Genomic DNA, 23090 nt, shown 5'->3' with positions numbered 1-23090 from the left:
TTTGTTGGAAATCATTTCATTCTTACTAGTTTTAGAGAGGGATGTCGAGTGACGGATGCAGCCGGGTGCAGAGTGACAGCGTCACAGAAGCTGCTAATACTATAAAGAGCGCTGTCTGGGTGCTCACTGTGCGTTACAGCAGTGGGAAACACGGTAGAAGACCAGCGGTACATGTGTTTCCAGCTGCTGTGTCTTTGCTTCCATTTCACTCTCACTGCAGAGGGATTCAAATTCACTTTACACGTGATTTGAACATATTTTGCAGGCAGAAAAAAAAGGCTGGTATTGTGATAATTAACTGTCAAGTACAGATATTGAGAGACGTGATGCTAGTAGCAGAGCCTTTTATTTTTCCACCTCTAATGACACGCCGGGGCAGGGGCGGCAGGAACGGCGTGTGCTACCGCAGCATGCTACAGTCAGGGCGGTAATTTTCCCGTGAAAAGATCAGGCCTGAAAAAAGCGCTCCAGCAAAGCATCCGCTGCTTCCACACAAGTCTCAAGTGTCTTTCACAGCGCATTCAAGGCAGCGACGTCACGTCACGATGCATAAAAACCACAAGCGTGAATGTAATTGGGGTATGGATGGGGGTCATGGCTGCTCTGCGTGCTAGCAACAGACACATTTACATGTCGTGAGAAGACTGTAAGCAGGATGGGAGGCGTTGATGATGTGATATGTCAAAATGTCTCATCCGTAGGTGACCTAAGATCCATTCCTTTTTTTTTACCTGTTTTCGTCGCTGTTTTAGCGAGATAACTCAAAAAGTTAGGAGGGGAATGAGCTGCTTGGAGGAGGCCTGTGCTCTCCAAGTGCTTTTCTCGTTCTTTCTATGCAGCCCGGTAACAAATACCTCACGGACCGGCACCAGGCCGCGGCCCTTTGGTTGGAGACCCCTGTTCTATGGGGCTCCGTTTTTTAGGTGGGTGTTCTCATACGTGCAACACAGAACTTGCAGTATGGACCCTGTGATCATTTTAGAATCTCACAGTTACCTTCTGCTAAAATGAAAAATGGACGGTGCGCCTCTCTAATCTAACCTCTCAGAGCACTGTGGGAAATGTATCCATTAGCACACAGAGTCCACCAAGCAAGGGCACAACCTGCCCCTCAGGAACAACAAGCCCTCCACCCTCCACCCACGTGACCCCGTCTACCTGCTGGCCCTCAAAACAACCAAGCTTCCCACTAAAAGAAGCAAACCCACTTCTGTTACTGGTGATTAGACACCATTTCCCAACACTTTGCTATTTTGAACATGAAAGTGTATGCCCAAGTCACAGATGCCCCCACCACTGGAAGGACTCCGGGTTGGGGGGGGGGGCATAACATCCATCAAACCAGAACAACACACGAGACGTGGGACCACACAGCGCCCTTTAATAGAAAGGTTGTCTGACAGAATGAGAAGCAGCTAGCAGCCGTCAGCAGCCACGATGCTAGTGAGCAGAGCACGGGGTCACCTGTCATGTGACAAGAAGGACGGGGTATGATTGGTGCTTCCACGCTACCCCTTGTTACGGTTCAGAAAGCTCCATCTGATCTGGGCCATGTGTTTCTACCTCCACAGATGCCATTTAAGATCACACAGTTTGATCAGTTTGATGTAAATATAGAACAGCCAGCGGGGTCTGGACTGCATCGAACCTTTCTGTGCAGGACTTCTGAGGCAGCACTTAGGCCTTCCATGAACCCAGGAGGCGCTGCTGTTAACCATTGGTAACCACTGGTTACTGCACCCACATGCTCCACCCACCTCAGGACCAGGTTCTCTGGAGAACATCACATTGAGATCAGCTAATATGTATGCTCATAGTGTGTGTGCGTGAGTGAAGTAGAATCAAATGCACCTCTAATTACCTGGCTACTGATTACTGCCCAGGTGCCAGCTCACTGTTGGCAGAGGCTAAGTCCACACAGGGAGCCTGGTGACATGTTCATGGTGTAATTGCGCTGACCTATATAAGTTGATGATTGATAATTACCCTCTCAGTGCATTTATGACCTGAGGGATTTAAACAGGAGGGAGCGATGGAAAGATGGAAAGACGGGTAGAGGGGTCCACCCCATGACCAGGGACAGTTTTACCCCAGATCCATGAACAGTTCCACCCCAGAACCATGGACAGTTTCAACCCACGCCAAGGGACAGTTTCACTCCAGAACCATGGACAGTTCCACCCCAGAACCATGGACAGTTTCACCCTAGAACCATGGACAGTTCCACACCACAAACAGGGACAGTTTCACCCCATGACCAGGAACAGTTTCACTCCAGCACCATGGACAGTTCCACTCCAGCACCATGGACAGTTCCACCGCTCGACCAGGAATAGTTTCACTCCAGCACCATGGACAGTTTCACCCTACAACCATGGACAGTTCCACACCACAAACGGGGACAGTTTCACCCTAGAACCATGGACAGTTCCACACCACAAACAGGGACAGTTTCACCCCATGACCAGGAACAGTTTCACTCCAGCACCATGGACAGTTCCACTCCAGCACCATGGACAGTTCCACCGCTCGACCAGGAATAGATTCACTCCAGCACCATGGACAGTTTCACCCTAGAACCATGGACAGTTCCACACCACAAACAGGGACAGTTTCACCTCACGATCAGGAACATTTTCACTCCAGCACCATGGACAGTTTCACCCTAGAACCATGGACAGTTCCACACCACAAACAGGGACAGTTTCACCCCATGACCAGGAACAGTTTCACTCCAGCACCATGGACAGTTCCACTCCAGCACCATGGACAGTTCCACCGCTCGACCAGGAATAGTTTCACTCCAGCACCATGGACAGTTCCACCGCTCGACCAGGAACAGTTTCACTCCAGCACCATGGACAGTTCCACCCCACATGTAATAAGACAGATGAAATAATACTGAAGTGGCTCTTTAAAAGCCACACTGCTGCATGGATGGTTATTTAGTACATCTCCACACAGATACAGTAATGCGTACTGAAGAGTTGAATGTGTATTTATATCCATTCATGTCTACATTACACCGTCTATGCTTTATTAGCACCCAGGTGTCTGTCAACATGTTGACCTTCGTGTTTTGTATTTATTTATTTATTTATTTTATAAATTATGTTGTAAAGATATGACTTTATTTTATATTAAACCGAAATAAGTATTCATTCACTTGTTCACTCATTCATTCATTCATTCCATTATATTCTGATCAGATATTTCTTTTAAATGTCTTGTTAGATTATAGACATACACTGATTTGTTTTTGTATATATGTGTATTGATTTAGTATTTTGATTTAGTTTTATGGAGTCTGACGTTAAGACATTAAGGATTTTCTGTAACCTTCCAGTGGATTAACGGAACGTGCTGTGAGAGTTCCTGGTCACCATGGCGACCAGGACATGCCTGTCAGAGGATAGCAGTGGTTTGCTAAGTAACTATGATTAGCTGTTGTAATTATGCTACACAGGCAAAGCCTTCTTATGGGCTTTTATTGGTTTTAGCTCTCCAGCTTGCATATTCACACACTGGGAATTTGAATAATGCACACTAAGCCAGCCAGCCCATGATGAGTCCCTGATTCTGAGCCTCAGGAACTAGACATTGCATCCACTGAAGTTCAGAGACAAGTTCCTGCCCTGATTCATGGGATCAGGGCATACACTGGACATCTGAACCCCCTCCTGTGTTAATAACAGTACAGCCCCCAGGCATCGCTCAAATACAGGTGGGTCACCAAGTTCTGTGTAAAATGCAACTGTGTTCTAATGGTTTCATTCCCCTTCTTTAACATAGGAGTGATTAGCACTGTTCATACAGACAACCTCACAGGCTGGGCTGTCATCGTGATGTCAGTCGGTCACCTCGTGGCCTCGACAGGTAAACAGCTGAAACTACAGCCCCAGTGAGGTACAGGTAAGAGCAGCAGGTGTTTTGCATGAATCTGGCTCAGGTGGTCAAGTTGCTGCTGACAGAATGGATGCGTGTACACTTGTGTATGTGTTGGTACCATGCAGTTTCCTTCCTTGTACTGGTATTTCTACCGAAGTGTTGCTGCACGTGTCATCGGCTGTAACTGCCCGACTGAGACGTGCAACTATTGCACGATTCCCCCGTGGTATTCTGTAAACCATGGGACTGTCCTGCAATTAAAGGCTATCACCCACCGTGGAACCAATCAGAAATAGGAATGCACAGAGGGACTAATGAGGGGAAAAAATCCGCAACACAAGAGAACAAGTGGAATGGATCAGGTGTGCCATCCTTTTCTAGCAACAGGCAGAGCGGTCAGGTCCGTATACAAGAGCAGCGTGATCCCCAACTGTCTCATGGATTTTAGTAGCATGTTCACGTGATATGTAAAAGCATCGAGTGGGTGGAGCTAGCTCAATGGTAGGTGGTTGCATCATCAGGCTGGCCCCTTGAAAATTAGGCAAATGCTCTTTCTTGGTTTCCTAAAATGACACCGTTTGAGTTCTAACCGGATATATGGGCCTGTTTGGGCGGGATGGCGGGAGCATGGTTATCCGTGGCTTCCTGTCAATTCTCATTTAGATAAGAAGTCAAGCCACCTCCAAAGAGGAAGAGCAGAGGTGGCAGATTGCCACAGCCTTCAGTTGCGTAAAAGGTTCTGTCGATATCCTTGCCTAAGTTCTCCTGTGCAAAGAGTGGCTTCGCTGCAGCTTTTGCATCCAACAGCCTGCCATGTGAGACGTATCAGGAACCTGGAGCCACCGAGCAAACAGCCTACAGATGGAAGCCTTAGCTAAATGCTGCGGCATGACAGTTAGGGATGGGATACTGCCAAAGGATGTGTCAGCAGTTATCCACAGCAGCCGCCTAAATGATCAATCAGGACCCTGCACCCAAACCATCTGTCTAAAGCAGGAGTGGAGGTCCTGCAACGGCATCTGACGTGGCACAAATACCTTCCAGAGACACTAGGAGAGCAGGTGTTAAAATGTAAAACGAGTGCAGTAATAAAACAGGCAGCAAAAAGGATTTTGGGCAGGTAAGAAAGCAAGAAGGTGTGAGATTCAAACTTCAAGTAGACTGAGGACAAGATGCTGGATTACAGAAGTGAGACAGGAATAGTTGTGCGGTATGCAAAGAGACGAATGAAGGCTCACATAAAGCAGGAGGCGGCCTCTGTGTGTGTGTGTGTGTGTGTGATATGTGTCCTCGGCTGCATGTGTGTGTGTCAATGAAGGTGCGCTGCTCCCGGGGGCGTATTCGACCATCCAACAGGCCATGCAATCATGTTGCAGCAGGTCGCAGCAGGCCTGGGTAGCTGTAATCCTCTCTGTCTCCCAGTTCAGGATGTAATGGACCAGTAGCGATACGGCTGGCCGGAGGGAAATGTCGCTGCTTCCACACTCGTAAAGGAAACGCATGAGGACCATTCAAAACTCAGGCAGACTCATTCCGACCTGACAAGTGGTGGTGGTGAGGCGGGGGGGCGGGGTTGCTGTTTTCTTGAACGAAAAACAGCAGGGATGTGAGAACAGCATGCATGGCCAGCGTCTCATTCACGGCATTACGCGTTCTTCAGTTCCAATTACTTTGCCATTTCCAAAATTACAGACACATTCCGAAAAAAGGGCTGCATGGTGGCGCAGTGGTTAGCGTTGTCGCCTCACAGCAAGAAGGTACCGGGTTCGAATCATATCTGTGTGGCGTTTGAATGTTCTCCCCGTTTCTACGTGGGCTTTCTCTGGTTTCTCTGGTTTCCTCCTAAACATGCAGCTCAGGCGGATGATCTGTAGTGCGTGTGTGTGTGTGCGTGCATGTGCATGGTTGTCCGTCGGTTTTCCAGGCCACCCTTTGGTTGCTTTGCTGTAAGGACATTATGCCGTCATCATCGCGATGCGTTGCCACGCGACCGACGGCCACCTCTACTTGCTGATTTGGTGTACTGTCCACATTGTTTTGAAATCATTCCATAAAGGCGATTGTTTTAACAAATCTCTTCTTCATTCCTGAATAACCTTGACTGCGCCGCGGTGAATGCACCACTTGGGGAGCCGGGGGCTCTCTTTGTCATTAGAGTCTGTTACACAGTAAACCTGGAAACTAGATTGCGGGGCAGCGAGCTGTGGTGGGGTTCCGGGCGGCGGCAGCGAGAGTGGGATTGACAGGGTGGCCGTTAAATCAAACAGACGAGGGGGAAATACAAATATTTGACTGGGATTCAATTGACTTTTGATCAAACTCAATAAGAGGTGTTATAAAGAGAGTAAGGATGGACGGGCAGCGCCCCACTCCTTCGCCGCCATGGCAAACACATTTTAGCTTATTAACTAAATGCGGTGGGTGGTAGAAGAACGAACGAAGGAGATTATTCCGAGAAAATAAAGAGTGAGGAGGAAGTAAATGAATATATGCAGATACAGAAACGGGTGGGAATGAGTGCTGCTCAGGGAAGACAGGGACGCAAGGTAAAAGCTGATTGGATCAGGGATGGCGTCGCTGACGGTTTGGATGCAGCCTCTAATCATTAGATTTTGTTTTGATCTGACTTTGATTTTGTCCCAAGAGAAAGTGATGAGAGAAAATTGCCATCACTTACTTCAACGATGGGCCTGACATGAAAAGGTGAACAAAATCAGAACGACCGGGCAAACAATGAGTTTATTGGTGCCCGGCCTGAGAGCACAGAGAAGCGACATTTAGGGTTGAAGGGCTTTTCGTTTTAAAGTGAGCAGCATCAACGGCCGTCTGATCAATTTCTGGATTCGAAGCCTTTATTGCTGCAGCGATCAGGCCGTTGAACATCAGTGGGCACCCACAGTGTTCGGTCCACTCATGGTCAGCAGCTGATTCTGCATTGGAATCCCTCGGCTGGAGGAAATTCAAGGTTCAAGGTTCAAGGTTTACCCGAGGGTAAATTTGTGTGCAGAGGAGGAATACAGCAATCCAAAAATACACAATAAGACACAGATACAAAAGCACAAAAACACAGTAATATATACATGCACCCTATCTACCGTCTTCAGGGAGGTACAAAACACATTCACTTTGGGCCTCACAGCTCAGGATTGGTGAGATTGAGGTTTAAATCCCACCCTCCCCCTGTGTGGTTCCTGCAGGTATCAAACTGTCGCTGTACCTCCTGGTGGAAAGGCTGAGGAAGCTTTGAGCCTAGGAAGGGACAGAGTTGGTTTCATTTGCCTACAGGCGACGTGACAATGTCCTCAAGCAGCGGGTGCCGCATGGAGCCTGCCAACGCTTCCTATCCAGCCCCGCAATATTAATGGTGATAAAGTCCTAATCAGATTGGTCCTTAATTAGCTCGCTAAACTTCGGAAAGCAGCGAAGGTTAGCTTCCAACTCAGTCCTTTTCTCCTGTGACCATCAAGCCCCAGCGCTCCAGAGCTGGCCACCCGCCGGAGCAGATAGAGCAGCGGCCAGAAGCCTCTGGCAGCAGCTCCACGCTCGCTTTAGGCCAAATGTTGCCTCCGAATGCTGCTCTTGTTTGCTGACTTAGAGGAGGCAGCGTTTAAGCTGAGAGGAAGCCATCATTGTTTGACTGCTCCCTCGCTGGTGGGGGTCTGATGTCCAGCAACGTCACTGAGGAGTGAGATGATGTAACAACCGAGCTAAATAAATACAGCCAAATAAAACAACTTCAGTCTTCTGAGAAATTGAAAAAGGACATCAGAAAATGTTTTGAGGTCATATTTTAAGTGAAATTGTAGTTTCCACTCTTCTTGAAGAACGGATTAATCCCTTGCAGTTGTGACTGCAGGATTCTATGATTTGTTTAAGTAGACATTAGTTTAAAGAAAAATGAAAAAGTGATGATTCTGATGAAAGCAGAAGGTTAACAAAGTAAAATGATTTATGTAATGATTTGTAATAGATGTAATAGATAGAAGTTTTTTTTCTATATTTTCTCTATAGAGACATAAAACTAATAAAATGTGATTTTATTAGTACAGCCCGTAGATACAGTAAGAAATAGGTCAGAAAAAATGACATTAAAGCTTTTAACTTCCATCATCAAATCGTAACTTCCAGGTGTCGACCCAGCACAGGGCATCACTCAGATAAAATCTGCTTCATAACATGGAAGTTATTGAATATTTTACCAATAAAAAGCCCTCAAATTATACAAAAGCACATTTTTCCTTCCCAGATGCTGTAAGGATTCATTTCACACATCAGTGCTGCTATTTATGTCTGGCGCACTGATGTGTGAAATGACTATGCTAACAACGAGTTATGGAATATTTTTCCAAATAAAAATTCCTTAAAATTATATGGAAGCTTCTTTTTTTTTTACTGTAATGTAACTTCGGCTTTTCACCAACGAATGGAATGATTTTGCTGCTCGTTGCTTATATCCAGTAGTGTGTGTAGAACAAAGGGCTCCCCGTTACGTCCAGTGTCCGGCGGCTTCCTGTGTGGACGCCGCTGCTTGCTGGATGTTAATAGTCCATACTGACAGAGCGACTCCACACACCAGGCAGTTTGATTCCTGCTCACACATATCTTCACTGACTTATCACACGCTCACATGCCAGTTTCTCAAATCTGTCCGAGCAATTAACCCCACAATGTGTGTGGCAGCCGGCAGCTGCTCGCTTTCACGGATCCGAGGTCCACATCCATGTGGCTTTGTTATGCGAGCCTGTGCCAACAAACTCAGCAAGGAAACGGCAGAAAGAGTCATTTGAACGGAGCAGCCTCTGTGTCACCGAACGGCCAACGGCATGCAAGCAGGGCGTTGAAAGGAACGGCCGCCGCAGGGAAATTATGAGTCAAAAGCAGAAGGACAGAACAATTGAATGGCAAAAAGTCCAAAGCTCCTTTCTCATTAACGCTTGCTTTGTAGGTTGACATGTCTGCGTGGAAGCAGCAGCCTCTGATCCACAGGAGCGGAGCCTAGAACCACTTTAATGATTCAGCTGAAAACATCGACCCCAAGAAAAAAGGTTGAGACTGGAAGGACACGCAGGAGCGCGGAGACGAGGCCAGCAGACCAACCGCCTGCGAAATACAAAGCACAAGCCGCCTGCATTCCAGCATTCATTCACCGCGGCGAACGCGCTTATAAGGGAAATGGAACAGCAGCCTTTTAGGACTGTCATGAGCACATTTCATGTGCTCATGAAACGTGCTCATGAAACGTTGACCGACAAGACACGTGTCGATATGTGTTTATGAACCGGTCCAGCATGCCAAGGAGAAACTGCTGATCTGACGGCTCCTCTCAGCTGTGGATTCATCAAGTGCACCTAAAGAGGACATGCTTAACATGCATGTTAATCACATGCATGTTATTAACATGCGTGCGTTGACTGTGTGTGTGGGTGTGTGTGTGTTACAGGTTTTTGATGGCAGCGGATGTTGGAGGGTTTGCTCAGCCTTCTGACCAGAAAGCCTGAAACACAGTCTTCATGAGTGACTGCGTTGCTGCTGCAGCTGCCCTGGGGCAGATACAGCTGCCCTGGGGCAGACTGACAGGAGCGAGGCTGCCAATCTGCACCGTCGGCCCTCCTGACCGCCACCGACATTCACTCACTCACTACGTTTTGCCCAAGGACAGAACATGTGCCACGGAGCCCGGAATCAAACCGCCAACCTCTCGATCATTGGACGACCCGCTGAACCACGTGCGCCACCGTGATGCTGTGTTGCTGCGTTGCCAGAGTTGCTGCTATGTTGCTGCGTTGCACACAGCCAGAGTTGCTGCTGCGTTGCTGCGTTGCACACAGCCAGAGTTGCTGCTGCGTTGCTGCTTTGCACACAGCCAGAGTTGCTGCTGCGTTGCACTCAACCAGAGTTGCTGCTGCGTTGTTGCGTTGCACTCAGCCAGAGTTGCTGCTGCGTTGCTGCTTTGCACACAGCCAGAGTTGCTGCTGCGATGCTGCGTTGCACACAGCCAGAGTTGCTGCTGCGTTGCTGCGTTGCACACAGCCAGAGTTGCTGCTGCGTTGCTGCGTTGCACACAGCCAGAGTTGCTGCTGCGTTGCTGCTTTGCACACAGCCAGAGTTGCTGCTGCGTTGCTGCGTTGCACTCAGCCAGAGTTGCTGCTGCGATGCTGCGTTGCACACAGCCAGAGTTGCTGCTGCGATGCTGCGTTGCACACAGCCAGAGTTGCTGCTGCGTTGCTGCTTTGCACACAGCCAGAGTTGCTCCTGCGTTGCTGCGTTGCACACAGCCAGAGTTGCTGCTGCGATGCTGCGTTGCACACAGCCAGAGTTGCTGCTGCGTTGCTGCTTTGCACACAGCCAGAGTTGCTGCTGCGATGCTGCGTTGCACACAGCCAGAGTTGCTGCTGCGTTGCTGCTTTGCACACAGCCAGAGTTGCTGCTGCGATGCTGCGTTGCACACAGCCAGAGTTGCTGCTGCGATGCTGCGTTGCACACAGCCAGAGTTGCTGCTGCGATGCTGCGTTGCACACAGCCAGAGTTGCTGCTGCGTTGCTGCTTTGCACACAGCCAGAGTTGCTGCTGCGATGCTGCGTTGCACACAGCCAGAGTTGCTGCTGCGTTGCTGCTTTGCACACAGCCAGAGTTGCTGCTGCGATGCTGCGTTGCACACAGCCAGAGTTGCTCCTGCGTTGCTGCCAACTGTATCTTTGTTTGCCTTTGATAGAAATCAATGATGATGATGGCGATACCAGTTTTTCTTTTTTGGGGAATTAATCAGAAAAATACCGACTGCTGTTTTGGACTTTTTCTCTCACATATACCTCAGATATTGACAAAAGCCAGACTGATATCAATATGATTATCAGCACATCATTTTCACTGTCTAGCCTGGAATCGAGGAGAGGATGCAGAAAAATACTCGAGTCACAGAATCGGTACACGATGCACCTTCACCGCCGAGCCGAGCCGAGCCGAGCCGAGCTGAGACTTCTGCGAAATGGAAAATTAAATTCCCGCACCGTGAATGAGAAAAAGAAATCCTGGAGTCTATAGATAATTATAAGTGCTGGATGCCTCTTGATGAAAACAAATCTGAAGATGGGTCTTGGTTTAACTTTGGTCTTGTTCTAACTTTGATCCCGTTAAAGTCTGACAGCAATCCGGATACCCGTCTGGATCAAAAATAAAAATCTGCATTTTACCATTTACTTTTAATGGAGACTTAAAAATATATATATATTTACTCACCAAAACTCTAAGTCATAAAGGCGTCCGATATGAACCATCATGAAACATGTCTTCTGGTTCTGATCCAGAATGAGGTCAGGAACAAATATTACATTTTAACATTAAAAGAATCTGTTAAAAATACACATCAACTCTGATTCACTTTTACTTTTCATGGTTGGTGTGTAAAGATACCAAGAACCATCCAGAACCTTTTGATGATGATCCAGATCACCATGTAGATCCAGGACTTTTTAAATATGAGGTCGAGGTAGGACATGTTGCAGCACACACCAGCCTAGCTCAGCGGCAGCACCTGCTCCGAGTTGGATCCTTTCATTTCTCTGTCGTGTGTAACACCCAGCCGGGGTTGCCACCTCTAGGCTCTACTGTGTTAGGATAAAGCATGATAAGCAACATTCAAAGTGACAGTTTCAGACTCAAACCCTTGATGAGGCACGCTATTTATCTGTCGAGTGAACCCCAACATCTGCTCCCGATAAAAAGAGAGAAGCCATCGGAAAGAAAGGAAGGGGGAACTGTGCAAAGCAACAACAGTCATTCATCTCAACGCGCTGCTTAATTAAAAGGCGGAGAGGAAGCAGCATGGCCGCCGTTTGTGAGGTTTGAGATAAAGAAATTCAAAGGAATTCTGTTGATGGTTTAAACTCTTTGTTTCCAGGAGCGGCTGTGGAACCCGTGCGTGTTGCATGGATGCACTGGATGCTGGTCTTACTTCCTCGGCTGAGGTTCGGCTCTCTGTCCATTTACTGTTATGGCATTATGTCAGTCCTTTTGGACTCAGTGCCGACTTTCTGCCTTTACATCAGGGCGTGCAGATTTACACACGTCGACCTCAACCAGTTCTCAGCATCAGTATTCATTCAGCCGCCTAACAAAGAAACAACACAATCAATCAGAGTGATTGAGGCGCATGCACGATGCATTGTGCCTGTATCACTTTTCATTTATGTGGAAGGAATGAAAGTATTTCTCATATTTGGCTTGGAGCGGAACAGTTCCAGCCAACAGGACACAAAGCAGAGCAGATTAATTGAGGTTAAAAGGAATGAAGCGATAATCATCTCTGTCTGTTTCTGCTTCTGCTTAGGAGCAGGATTCAAGGTGTTTCATAACGGAGGAGATGGAAAGAGGAATGGAGTCGGGGATATCTTGAAGGAAGAGTTTGTGCAGACTTTGATGGTTTGGACATGTCCAGAGGGGAGACGGGGACTATATCGGTAGAAGGATGCTGAGGATGGAACTGCCAGCGAACAGGACTAGAAGACGACCCAGGAGAAGAGACATGGACGTAGTGAGGGAGGACATGAGAGTGGCTGGTGTTGGGGAGGACGATGCAAAGGACAGGGCTAGAGGACGACCCAGGAGGAGACACATGGACGCAGTGAGGGAGGACGATGCAAAGGACAGGGTGAAGTGGAGCAGCTTGGGTTGCTGTAGCGACCCCTCAGGGGGCAAGAAGAAAGTTCAGTAGTCGTAGATTTATTGGTGTGTCCCTGTTCTGTTCGGCCTGGCTGTCCTCAGGAGGAAACCCTCTCAGTGTGAGGACAAAGACCAGGAGTTACCCAAACCACTGAAGGATGTCTTTAACCAGGGAACAAGACAAACCTTGCTTTGGATTCTCATGCCCTGCTGACCCGTGTTCCTACTTGCCTGACCTCCCGGGGCAGCAGGTGGCAGCAGCAAGGCGTAACCTTTTACCTGTGATTACAGCCGACTGCTGCCCTGTGCTGAGACCAGATCGGCTAACGCTAAAGCTAAAGAAGAACTTTGTTGTCTTTCATCGTGCTCTTCGTGGCTTATCCGAGCCGGCGTCGGTGTTGCAATCAGCCTCGTGTCTCCGCCTGTGTTTCAACATGTGTCTGAACTCTGGGCCTTTGGACTCACGCTCTCATCCATCCTGCTGCACGACATCTTTGGATTTCCATCTCCAACCATTCAGAGGCTTTGCCTCGGACGCTCAGCACCAGCCTGATTTATCCCGAGCCCCTCACTCATCCCTCTGGGGTCATTTGCTCTTACCTCCAGCTTCAGCCTTTTGCCACTTTTATAAGCCATAGCCCCAAGAATCAAAGGAAGCCCTTTTGCTATTGCAGTGACTTCCTGAAGTCATTTCAGGCAACCAGTGGATATATCTGAAGTGGCACTGGAGCCAGCGGTACGTGTACTTTGTTAAGCAGTGTAAAGGGAAACACGCTGAGGTTGTTCACCACCATGGTCCTTGAGGGGTTAAAAACCCTCCAATGAGGTTGAGCTGCAGGTGGAATTCGCCTCACTGGGCCGGTGTGTGTGTGTTATAGCAGGGATGAAGCCTGTGCGTGTGTGCATGTGTTTCTGTCAGGCACTTGAGCATCAGTCCTGGCTCTTCTCGCTTTAGTGCTCTCTGACTGGCTTCCCCCCCCCGGAGCCAAGCATCTAACCGGATCTGTCAAAGAATGTATTCCTTCCTGTTAAGAGAAGGAACCTCTTAAACTAGCAGGCGTTCCTGTCGCTCCGTTGAGGAACGTTGTGGAGGAGAGCGCCCAGGTTCCTGCTGCATGTCTTTGGAACCCCAGGAAGTTTATCATTGTGCTTTGGATTTTTCATTTGACCCACACTCCAGTAAAACCCGCGGTTGGAGGCATTTGAGGGAGGGTGTGACATCAATCCCAGATCTCTTTCATCTGTTGAATCCAAACCACAACATGATGCTCAGATTGGATGTCTTCCTCATCTCATGAGGAAAAACACAGCATACAAATCCCCAGGCTTCTTTCAGCATTAAACCCAGCTGACATCTGATCCAGAGTTCTGTTGCCCATTTCCCAACCTGTAAACACACATAAACGAAATGAATGCTGCAGCCTGCAGCTAATAACTAGCTCCATGGCAACATTATTTGTTTACTTCCCTCAAAACATTCCCGTATCAGAGTGTTTTTCCACTTCCTTTACTGCTGACCTTGATGAACAGAACCATCAGAGGTTGGCGTCTATGTCCACCAGATTTAAATGTTTTCACCGTCTGCCTCCTTTATTATGGTTGCAGGGCAGTGAGTTTGATTCAGGAGGAGGCTTGGTTGAATTAGGGGGGGCTGCTGGGCGGGGTGGGGACCCTGTGGTGCCCTCCCCACTGACAGCGTTCTCTTCCTTTGCTCCATCTTCTCCTCTTCTGTTCCTGCTGTCGGCGTCTCTCCGTTTAGGCATCGTCTATGATCTTTTTCTGACTGCGTGTTTTTCCCGGCCCGCCTCGCCGCCGCCTGTCACGCCTCCACCACTGGCTGCTGGTCGCGCTATGACAAAACCAACGCCCCCGCCACCTACCTGCCATTTATCCCAAATGAATGTTTGAAACGTCTCCTGTCTGACATGAAGTCACCCATTTGCCTTCTGTTAACTCTTATCAAATGTATGGGGCGAGAGGCGGGTGACGCCCAGCCGGTTCCTCCCGGGGCCACACAGAGACACCGCTGCGTGCTTCTGGTGGTAGCAGGAAGCTGAAGAACCTGGAAGGAGCCCCCGCAGACACGGGGAGAATACGCTAACGCCACACAGGAAGGGCCCAGATTAGAACCCAGGACCTGTGGCCGCTGTTGGATCCGCTCTGGATCTTCTGATTTATGCGGTGGGTTCTGTATTCATGTTTTTTATTTACTTATAGGTATTGTATAATATATGTATAGTGTATGGCGCTGCAGCTTGCATTTATTATTGTCTTTACTTCATGTTACATGTTGCATGAAGTAAAGTACATGTCGAGAAATTGAATAAACCGATTCTGATCCTGATCCTGATCCTGATTCTGATCCTGAGTGATTATACAGCAAACACAGCAACTGTCACGGAACCTTTCATTAACTGAGGCCGACCCCGTGTCCTGAAGGGTTGCCCACGGCGTCAGGCTCTACGATTTCTGACACCCACATTCACAAAGACAGCAAAGAAGCAAACGAATGAATGACTGAAGGAAAGGAAAGTCCAGCCAAGCGACGTGTGTGTGAAGCATAACTGCTGCTCCGAGCCATCAATATGCTGTTTGACCAACCGGGAGCGAAGAGCAGGCGAACAGGTGGAGGTGATAACTGCTCCGTGTGTGCTTGTCAGGATAGCAGCTAATTCCTTGTGCAAACTGAGATGAAGTTCATGAAGTAGTCTTCATCACAGAACGTACCTATCCTGTTACTGGGATGACATTTGCTGTCTGCCTGTTGGTCGGAGCGTTATCCAATCAGACAGTGACATATGGTGAGGAATAAGGCCTTTGTCTTAATGATCGAAAGATAAGAATCGTATTTCCATTAAATCAATGAGCTGCGCTTCAGAGCGATAAATAATGCATCGCTCCTTCAGACCTGCTTCCCCTAATTCCCGCCCCCCCCCCCCTCGCTTGCTGTTTGCGTTGTGAAGTGTTTTTGTACCTTTGCACTTCATAATAAAGTGAAGATCTTAATCCCTCTCCATTAGTGCTTCATTCTCACTTAACGATCTTCCCAGGCTGACTGATGAGGACAGCAGGGGCGGAGCGGCGGCGGCGGCAGCGGCCCAGCCCGGAGGCGAGCAGCGAGGCATCCTTTGAAATAATCCACGGCCCGGGAGTGGATGCTGAACAGCCATTTATGACCTCCATGAAGGAGGGCTGCTTTTCAACACTTTATTGGATTGTTTGTTTGTTTGTCTGTCGCATGTTTATACACAAAAACAATCGGGACAACAGATCTTCAGAAATGTCGGTGTCAAAGAAGGAATCATAGAATTTTAGAGCAGATCGGTCCCCAAACTTTTTTCATCTAAGACAATATTTTCACGGACCGGCCTTCATTTGTGCGATAATCGTTAATGACGCAGCTGTTCCGGTCACACCTGACCAGGTGAGTCTCCAGCCCGGTTGTAACTTATAGAGGTCCTTAAAGTCGCGGTCTCTGCCGTGACCCGGGTGGATCCCAGTCTACACCAGCCATTAGACCTGGTTCATTTTCACCGGTGGAGGTGGGGGCCCTTTTAGCTCCTTCTGAGTTTATAATCTTTTGGATGATTTCTTTCCGGACTGTCAAATTTATCTGGAATACTGTGGAACAACAGTATTCCTGATGCTAGAAATCTCCAAGGCACCTCCCAGATCCATTAGCACCATTAGTGTAACCTTAAACCAGGCCGGCATGCGTGTTCGCTCTAACAAGACTGCTGGAGACACTTCCTTATTGCCTGTCTGTGTAGACGTTTCCAGGCCCGTGTGGAACCCTTTGATCCCCTGTGGAGATCCACGCCAGCAGTACTCCGTGTTGTGCAGCATTGACCTTGCAATGAATGAAAACTTCACAGCGGGGCTGGCGGCTGATGGATCGCTCTCTTGTTGATTGTTACTGTTCTGTAATCTCACACACGCACACACACACACACACACACACACACACACACACACACTCTTGGACACGCTGAGGTGCGTCCACTCATGCCACATGGAGAAGGAGAAGGGAGCGCCGAGGGGAAAACGGCCGCCGCTCGGTTAGCGGTGACGCCAGCGGTGCAGAATAATGTGCGTTAGCTGCATGTGTGTTTGATGATGGGGTGGAACAGAAAAACATGGCTCCTCACAGATGCGCCGGCGACTTCCCCACCACAGAGCTGTTATTAGCTGGAGTCTCAGCGTGTTCTGTTCACGTCCTGATCCCGCCCACTCAGTGCAGCCCTCTGTCTACCTGTGTCTTTGTACTTTATCCCTCAGCCTCCTTTCATCCCACTCAGCCAACCCAAACTAAGGGCCCGTTTCATCACTTTCTCTTCACTCTTTCAAAGTGAGATCCTATTTTTTTTACCCGTCTCCCTACCTAGCGCTCGTCTCCGGGATGCACCGACGCCATGAGCACGGCCGCTGCTCTGATGTCAGCCTACAGGTAGAAATGAATTCTGCACACGGCATGTTTAGGATTCATTCGGTATACATCAGTTACACAAGATAGTACTGAGTAAATTACGTCTGTCAACAAATAATAAAACACACACCTGACACAAAGTGCTCTGAGCTCATTCTTGCGTGCTTTGAGGGAACATCTTTCCTGTTGATCCGAGCCAGCCAGAATCTCCGTCTTTGATCCGACAAGAGCTTTGTTTTCTCACATTCATTAAGTCTAATGACGGGGACACGATAAAACCTAAATTTAACTGGACCTCCAGCACGATTAGCTGGATTAACATCCATTGACCCAGCAGGAGACTTCCATTTTCACTTTGTTTAATATAAAAACTCAGTTCAATGCTGCCTGAATTGTCCGCAGATCGCGAGCCAATGACAAGCAACATGGCGCAGGCGCTGCAACAGCCGTAAATCGTGACGTCATGTGGGAACTATGTATTCTTGTGTGACTGTAGAATGAGCATGGCAACCAATGGGCGGATGCCTCCCTGTATATTTACTCCCGCCTCCCCATGCGATGCAGGAGAGACTCGACGGGAGCTTCCTTCAGTCCTAATGGTTTTGATGAGAAGCGACTGAATCAGGATCCAAAATAACTGTCTGGCAGCAAAGGACTCGGATCCAGCAGCTGTCTCTTGGCTTTATTCATAATCTAAGTTTCTTCATTGCCACCAGTCTCGACTAATCAGACATGAGCAGAGAGATTATGAGGAAGACTGCTGCCAGTCTTTGCTCATTTATTGACTGGAGTTTCTTATTTCCTCAAACGAGGCACCGCTGCAGGAGGTGCTTTGTCATCTTATCCCAGAATATTCGGACCGGATTAATGAAAGGCATCAACCTGATCTGCATACAGGTGTGGAACAACCTGCTTATCAAGCACAGTGTTGTCAAAAATATCTCAATGTCTCTCTGTTGATTGGTTGATTGATCGGCTGCTCCACCCCTTCGGTCGAGGTGACGATGAGCCTTGGAGGAAGAATCTCTTTTATTCTTTGTCACCAACGTTAGGTTGAGTTTCTTGGTTTTAATTAACATGACTTGTCATCTATTTAGGACCAAATAATTAAAACAATGACATTCCCATCAGCCAGCTGTCTTTTATCTTGAAGGCCAAACATCAAGGAGTGAACAGTGAACCAGCTAAATAGCAGCATACTCCATATTGTGATCATTTGTTGTGAACGGGTCCCTGTGCTGAGCTACAGTCAGCGCCGCTTACAGCCTAGATGGTCACTACTAATCAATTCCAACTTAACATTCTGCCATGATTTTTTAATGTGAGGTTAAAAGGAAGCAACAAAACCTGCTCATGTTTGTTTAAGGTAAATATACTACAAGCCGACAGAAGCCTCAACCACAGAGAGAAACCCATTTAGTGACACAAGACACTGTAGCCTGGAGTGTTTGTGCTGACGGGGGCGTCACCAGACAACATGCCCTCTTTCCCCACATGGATCCCTGCTATTCGGCCAGGGAACAGAGAAACATATTCATTTCAGGTCTTCAGATAGCAGGTCTTCGGTTCCATTCCAGCACCGGGCTGCTGCAGCAGCACCATCTCTGTCCTTGCAGCCCCTGCACTCATTTAAAAAGCCCCGGTAGGATCGGTCTAATGTATGCATGAGCAATAAATCACCGTTTGTCAGCACAAATGTTTCTGCCTTAGCCTGATTCGTTTTTCTTGTTTCGGAAACAGTGTTTCTCATCGACATCACATCTCAGATAATTAACCAAGAGTTTATGGAGAATGCCGAGAAGCGGAAGGACTCGGTTGTACATCAATGCTGCATCGTGGCTTTCTGCATCTACTGTTTCTTACTAATCATTTCATTTAATGGATAAGATCTACAAGGGCATCGACTGAATTCAAACTATTTTAACACGACATGTCTGCAAGCCGCATCCGAGTCTCAGACATATGAATGAACGCCGCTGCTTTCAGATGAAGAGGACGGTGCCAGTGAAACTACAACACTACCTCAGCGTCTGCCGCTCCGCCTTGGGGGAGCCGGTTGCAGCTAATTAGCCATAATATCAGCAAGCAAACGCTGCGCTTCGTTGACACACAACGGTCCCTGATTGACTGCTCGGAGGTTTGAGCCGTCATTACATTGAAAGGCAGGCGGCGCCTTGGTGATTAGAAGGTTCGGGGATGTGCTGCATTGTGCGCCACACACTCCTGCAGAACCGACCCAATGCCACAACCTGTCGACCCGGCACTGCTGGGATGAAGAAAGACTAAAAATGGACCAAAAAGGCCCGACTCGTTTGTTCTGTGGCCGTTTGGGTGTCCATGAATCATCCAATCATCACAGAGACACAAGTTTCAGGTTACATTCCTGGTCTTCCACCTAAGATGGAGCCCTTAGCAAATATCAAATGGCTAGTGTGCACACACGCACACACATACACACACACACACACAGAATCATTCAAAACGTATTACAGTATACCAAACACATAAAACTATTTCAGAATTGAATGGGATTGGTGTGTGTGTGTGTGTGTGTGTGTGAGAGAGAGAGTCAAATGATGAAAACCAACCATCCCGTGCACGTTCCCGGCGTAGCCCCCCCCCCGTCAGTTGTCCCAGCGATGCCCCCGTGTCACCCCCCCAGCCTGCAGGTGCAGCACATGCACACCACACACAGATATTGATCATCATATTTGTTCAAACGTGCGTGCCGTCTACACTACATTCAATATTTAATTTTCTCAGGGAGAAAAGAGAGAGTCAAAGAGAATGACGGTGTGGGAGGGATATGATGGGGCCTCATCTAACCTCCGGGGAAAGGCCAGTGCATGAGACAGAGAACAGATCAGTTCCAGCTAAGATGAATACGAGCACATAGATTGGTCTGCCGTCTGGGGAGGCGCAGAAATACAGTGTGTGGACGGCGGCGCGGAGGCACTCGGAGGCAGTGAGTGAGGAGGGCAGGGAAGGAGGCAATCACTGCATAACCAAACAGACCGGGAGCGGAGCACATCGGAGCCAAGGGCCAGCGGAGAGCCATCCAGATTGCTTATTGAGCTGTTCTTAGAGCACCAGTATTATCAGCATATGGTGAATATGATAATGGCACTGATCGCAGAACTCCATATTTCTTGTTGACTGCCTTAGTGATGACTTTTCGCCCTCCTTCATCTTTGCATTGCCGCTGTAATATTATTAGAACAGCTGAAGCGCTGCGTCTGTTCCTCCATATCATAAATTGCTCACCACAATCACCATCACTATCTTTGGGATCGGCAAAATGGTTGCATCCGGCTCTGTGCTCGTTTGCTCTGGTCTGTCCTTCAGCCTTTTTCAGGTCATTGATTTGGAGGTAAAACCTTAAACTTTAGTGTGTTGGTTCAATCGCAGTTTCCGATGGAAACGTCACCAGACAGGTTAATTCTCAACCCGCCTGTGGTTATATAGAGGCACTTGAGAGCGAGAGAGAGAGAGAATGCTGCTGCCTGTCCAGCGGGGTATAAATGAGCTCACGTTAACGACGTTAACTTTCTCATTAACCGTATTGGCTTGCGTTTGGATCAGCCATCGCCGGCGTTCATGTTCTCAGGTAGATGTTTAAATGGCCTCCGCTTACCTGCTGAATTGCGTCTTTCACGCATCTGATACAGTTTTGTTTTGGACCCAAACTAATTGCTTCCACTCGTTTCATCATTTTCCTCTTTATTTTCGCCGTATCATAAAGCTTGTGTTCTTGTTTTAGATGACAAGCGTTTCTTGGGGCTTGTTTTTAGCGCATCATCCCAGGATGCAGGAGTCGAAAACGATTCTGCAGACACTTACTGATATATTTAGACCTAAAGTATCATCAGCTTCATCTTCATCTCCTCATCCTCCTCTTCCATTTGTCATCGGCACCACTCACTGCTGTCATACCCAGATTTCCGTCTCTCCACCCCCGTTTCCCTCACCTCCCCTCATCCCTCTTTAACACCTGGGCCTCCTGAGGGCCCAGCTCCTGCATCCATGCTGCCCCCCCCCCCCGCGCTCACTCGCTCATCCAGCCCTAATCTACTGTCCTCTGCTTCCTCTGAATCCCATCTCTCCTTCCTTCCTTCCTACCAGCCTTTATGTTTTCTCCACATCCCTCCCCCCGCTATCCCTCCATCCATCAGCCTGAGTAATGGCCGTCAGGGCAGGGACTCACCCTGCAGCTGCCCGGGACAGACAGTGATCACGCAGTCGCTTTAGGCTCCGGGCACAGCCATCCATTTTGTACACAGTCTCATTGGGCTCAAGGCCCACTGTAAGGCTGGAGCAATTATAGGAGCCCAAATGGTGCGAAGAGGCTGTTCACACTCACTGGTATTAAAGGGTGAATTCATATATTACCCCCTTAAGAAACACCTGCATTCCTTTGTCTTTGACATGTTTCATAAGGCTGTAAAACAAGACTTTATAATTCAAAACGTTCTTTTCTTATCTCGCTCATCCATTGTGTTGCTTATTTACCTCTTCTGCTGTATTTTACAGCTTCCCTGTAATCTATAACCCCTGGACTTCACTAAACTGATGAATTAACTTCACCGAAATGAACGGACTTCTTTTGTTTCTGCAGGATGTGCCTTTAAATCAGGCTCGGACTAATTTCCCTGAGCCGTTATTGTGTGCTTAAATCTAAACCATATAGATTCATGTTGAAAGTGACTATGCCTCCCATTTAATAGTTTGTCATTGGAGCACAACTCAGTTCTATTGCGGTCTCTGGGGGGCAGTTGTTCAGCAGCGGCTGGGTCCAGGCCGACCAAAGGGCACCGCAATAGACTTGAGGAATATCCTCGGGGTGCTAACCCCCTTAATGATATTGTAATTGCCTTTTTGTTCTTATTATGAAATTTTAATGGCCTGCTGAGCTTTTACCTGCATAAAAAGACCCCAGTATGTTAGCCCCACACATCATGACCGGTTATGATATCATTTGTTAAAAATTATGTCTCAATTGTCATTCTGGAGCCGCTAAATTATAAATGCACCAACAGTAAAAGAAGGATTGCTGCCAATATTGGTCTAGTAACAAGACAACCGGGGACGAAGTCAAAAGCAGCTGCCCCAAACCTTGATGTGCCAGGTATACGTTTCTATTGTTAACATCACACCATGAATATATCATTTGGCACTCCTATTCCAGATGTTTGTGAGAATGAGGAGAGGCGCCCGGTGCTGAATGTTGGCTAAACATGAAGCTATAGCAGGCTGACATTAGCATAAACAGAGGGAAACTGCTAGCCGGGCCCGCCCATAAATAAAACACCTGCAAAGCTCAATAACATTTACACATTTTAGCAGCAAGAGCAGAAGTAATCACACTGGAGGTGATCCATTCCATGTCGCTGAGTTATCCCCAGTGCCGGCTCCGCTCGCGGTCAGGCCTGACTCAGGTGGCTGATGGAACACAGCCGCAAGAGGATAGTTCCTCGTGTTCCTGCTGAAACGCTATTTAATTGAAGCTAACGGGCTCCTGGCTGAAGATATGAGAGCGACGCCTCTGAAGGTATTTCACTTTGTAGACCTTTTCCACAAGAAAATACATCTGTAAATAGAAAAGTCGCAGCGTCTTTAGTTCTGGAGCTCTGCCACCCTGTTATCAAGCTGCTAATTCTATTAGCACACCTTCCCCAGGTGAGTTGCACAAGCAGGTGTGTTGTGACACCTGCAGAAATATGATTCAACCCCCCCGATTTAAAAGAAAGTTAAAGTAGACAGACAGACAGACAGCCAGACAGATATATATGTTTTACCATTATCATATATATATATTTGTGCAGCAGCAGGAGCGTGCAGCGCTCCTCTTCGTCACCTTCCTCTCCCAGACTCTCCAGAGGACAGCGGGCTGACGCGAGGGGGCGACGTTGGTCTCTGTAACAGGCTGATCCAGGCGGGGGGGCGGCGATCCGCTTCAGTTCCATCCCGATTCGGTCGCAGCTCCGATCCGACGCGGGAGGAATCCACGGAACGTCTCCGCTTTGTTTCTCCTGACTCTCATGGCGAGACGCAGAATCGCTGTCTAATCCGCTGCTCAATGGACGCGTCGCTTCGCATTACAGCCGAGATTGTGGCGCTG

The sequence above is a fragment of the Brachionichthys hirsutus genome, chromosome 17 (genome assembly GCF_040956055.1).
Source record: "Brachionichthys hirsutus isolate HB-005 chromosome 17, CSIRO-AGI_Bhir_v1, whole genome shotgun sequence".
Taxonomy (NCBI): Eukaryota; Metazoa; Chordata; class Actinopteri; order Lophiiformes; family Brachionichthyidae; genus Brachionichthys; species Brachionichthys hirsutus.
This window is presented reverse-complemented; position numbering follows the sequence as displayed.